The following is a 3,871-nucleotide window of genomic DNA, read 5'->3' on the forward strand; positions in this document are numbered from 1 at the left end:
TGGTAATTTAAGTAGAAAATAGAATTGAAACATTGCGAGGGAAATTGCTCTATTTAATTAAGATCTTAGTCTGGCTTTTGTATACCTATTGATCCTGGAAGGAAAAAAAATGAGCAGCAAAGATTGTTATGGTGTGTTAAAGCTGGGTCAACGGGATACCTTTTGACGCGAATCAATGATGTTAACATTATTGTAGATTTTATAATTGTTTTATAAGTTGAGATTTTATAGGAAAAACTATTTTTTTTTTCTGGAAGTATAATAAAACTATATGAAAGATTGTCTTTCAAAACATCGCCTCCAATCAACGTCTGGTATATCAGATAAATCATAAAATCTTCTATGCATTCATGCTAGGCTTACTGAACTGAAGATTTAAGTAAAGATTGATGTGAACATATAAATTTGATTTAAAACAGCATTTTATTTTCGAAAATGTCACGCTTTCGAAGAATTTGCCTATTTACTTACTTTCAGTCCTGGGCACCCACGGTGATGCAGACGGCCGAATTTTGAAAAATATCCATCCCGGGCGACTGCCAGCCATCGCCTTGACCTGTGGCCAGGTCAAATTTCTGTCGACTTGCTTGATTTCGTTGTTAAGGCTGCGCCGCCATGAGCCTCTGGGTCTGCCTCTGCTGCGATGTCCTTCTGGATTCCAGTCTAAAGTTTGTTTGCAAATTTCGTTTCCGCCCCTGCGTAGAGTGTGGCCGAACCACTCCATTTTTGCTCCCGAATTTCTGTCGCTATCGGCTTTTGTTGACATCGACGAAGGAGCTCCACGTTGGAATCCAATTGTGAGGCCACCATACACGAATTATAAACCGTAGGCATCTATTGATGAAGGCCTGCAACCGTTGAGTGTTCTCCACTGATACACACCAGGTTTCACTGGCAGATTTCACGTTCGAGTTGAAAATTCGGATTTTGGTGCGTCGACTATACTGGTTGTTTTTCCATACATTTCTTAAACTCACAAAAGCAGCCCTCGCCATCTTGATCCGTGCACCTATGTCGATCTTGGTGCCACCATCGGCCGCCATTTGGCTACCAAAATATTAGAGGCTATCAACATTCTCTACTGATTACTTAGCTACCGTAAAGCTGGAAGGGTTGACCGTGTATGCATCCAACGATTTGGTCGTGTTGACGTTGATGGTAAGACCTGCCGCTGAGGAGCGATTGGCAAGATTATCGAGCTTGCTCTGCATATAAGAGTGCCGTTGAGCTAGGAGAGCAACGTCATCAGCCAGTTCGAAGTCATTTAGGTGCTCCGTGGTAATGGGCTGCCACAGCAATACACGATTTGGTTTATGATCAATCGCACCTACCAGGATCTCGTCGATTACGATGAGGAACAGTAGCGATGATAGTATACATACTTGCCTCACTCCAGCACCATTGTGCAGTACTCTGAACGAAAATGTCCTGTACTGTGCTTGAATCTTCCCCCAGGTGTCATCTGTGATCCACTGCTTTCTCTAGGTGCGTAGCTCACCCAAATTATTCTCGCCGGTGCCGATGAAGGCGTTATTGATGGCACTCCATTGACCTTCCACGCTTCCTCCTTCAGGAATATCCGCAGAACGGCTCTCTAGTTCCTCGACGAAGGACCTTTTCACCGCAGCGTCTTCCAGTCGGCGTGTGTTGAACCGGCGCCCGATTTTCTCCTACTGAGATACGCAGCCGAACCCCGCCGATTAGGAGATGATGGTCGGACGCAACGTCGGCTCTACGTTTATTCCGCACATCAAGAAGGCTCCGTCTCCATTTTCGGCTGATGCAGATGTGGACGATTTGATTTTCCGTGACGCCATCACGGGAAACCCATGTCAGTTTGTGCACTGGTCGATGAGGAAAAAGCAATCCCCCAATCACCATGTGATTGTTGCCACAAAACTCTGTTCTCCGTTCTCGCTTCTTCCTTCAAGACCATGGCCCTATGAAATGCTCATAATCATAATTGTCGAAACCAACCTTCGTGTTGATATCACTCATGAGAATCTTTCCAGCCTGTCTAGGGATAGTAGTATTCATCTAGCTACGATAACCTGGTCGTTCAACACCAGAACGTTAGGCAAGAAGATCGTCGTTGTGGTTGTTCTATTTGAAAATGGCCCTCTGTTATTTTCAATTTCTTCTATCGCTCGCACGTGAATCTATCCACGGTATTTTTTCATTACTTTCCTTACTCCCTCTTACTTCGAGTAGTATTCATATCACCGAAAAAACCGGTGTGTTTCATAGGTAGTTGGGCCTCACAGGCTCTCATATAAGTTCCATTGGGATTTCAGGCGAGTTTAGAAGTGTTTAATGGCATTTAAATGGTGTTTCAGAGCGTTTCAGGAGGTGTCAGGGGCTTCATGGGCTCTCAGGTGAGCTTTGAGGAGTTTTCAGAGGAGTTTCAAGGTGGGCCAAGGCGTTTCAATATGTTTATCAGAAGTTTTTTGATGACATTAGAGGGCTTTTAGAGCGCATCGAAGGTTTTCCAGTGAGCTTCATTTGTTCTATCATTATTAGGGATCGTCCATAAATGAAGTAGAATATTAAGGGGGAGTCCCTGAAATAGCTGCGAGCCATGTATTAGGTACACAGAAAAAATATTCATGTAAAATTCAGCGAAAAATCATGCACATAAAGGGAATGCTAGAGTTAGTGCATATTTACATGAGATATCATGTAAAATTACTTTACGTACGTGTAAATTTCCGCCAATAGTCGCGTAACCGGTTAGTGTCCATGATGGTTTACGCGATGGTTGGCGGAAATTTACACAATGTTAATGCAATTTTACATTATATCTCATGTATAAGTGCACTAACTCTAGCATTCCCTTTATGTGCATGATTTCTCGCTGAATTTTAATTACTTATTTTTTTCTGTGTATGGGAAAATTGGCTACGGGGGGGTTGTTGAAAATTGGCCAAAAAATGTGCAGATTGTATGTGCAATCTGAATTGCCTAGATTTGGCGAGCAATTTTGTATGAAGAAAAAGTTGCTCTAATGTTGCCTGCACTTTGCGCATCACGATTGAAATATGTATGGAATTAAATATGGGAGAACTTACTTTTTTGCACTTTGCTTATAAAAGAATAAAATTATTTTGAAAGTATGTAACCGATTACGTAAAACTGTAGCTTCAGATGTCCTGAAAAACTTTGCAAGGTGATCCAAGTCTTGTGACAAAAGTAATAACCTACAGATCGTCTAGTTGTGCTTAAAATTTAACGTGTACCGTCGTGCGGGGTTACTTTTGATATGCGGGGCTACTTTGGACACTTTCGAATATGGATTTTTTAATTCAAAATATGGTTCAAATCTGTTTGATGTCTTTGGGACTATTATGACGCAATATTTTCCCCTTCATTTGGTTGAAATTATTTATCAAACAAACCCTTTATTGCTTGTCAGGAGGCGAAAAAACATCGAATAAATAATAAAAATATACACAACGCATCAGAACTTTTGGTTTGTAAGCATCGTTTCTACAGTTCATAAATTTCAAAGGGTTGATCAATTCATTCAAAATGTATCAACGTAGCATATACAATCGAATATTTGTATTGTTATACATTATAAATGACCGTTTCACCTAAATAAAGGATTGATGGTCCCTTTTTTCAGGCTATCTATATAACAATATCACGCTGCTCCTAATACCAAAGCTAGCACAGAACCATCTTCAAACGCATATATTTATTGAAATCATGTATGATATAGTATGCTACAGTATTGGTACAAAGTAGTATTCTAAATAAACCTGGAATTTAAACATCAGTTTTGTTTTAATTATGAATGTCCAAAGTAGCCCCCATCCGGTTCTATATAAGATGTGTCCGATTGGTGTATGGACAACTTTTTTGCTTTTAG

This window comes from Aedes albopictus, chromosome 3, assembly GCF_035046485.1.
Source record: "Aedes albopictus strain Foshan chromosome 3, AalbF5, whole genome shotgun sequence".
Classification (NCBI taxonomy): domain Eukaryota; kingdom Metazoa; phylum Arthropoda; class Insecta; order Diptera; family Culicidae; genus Aedes; species Aedes albopictus.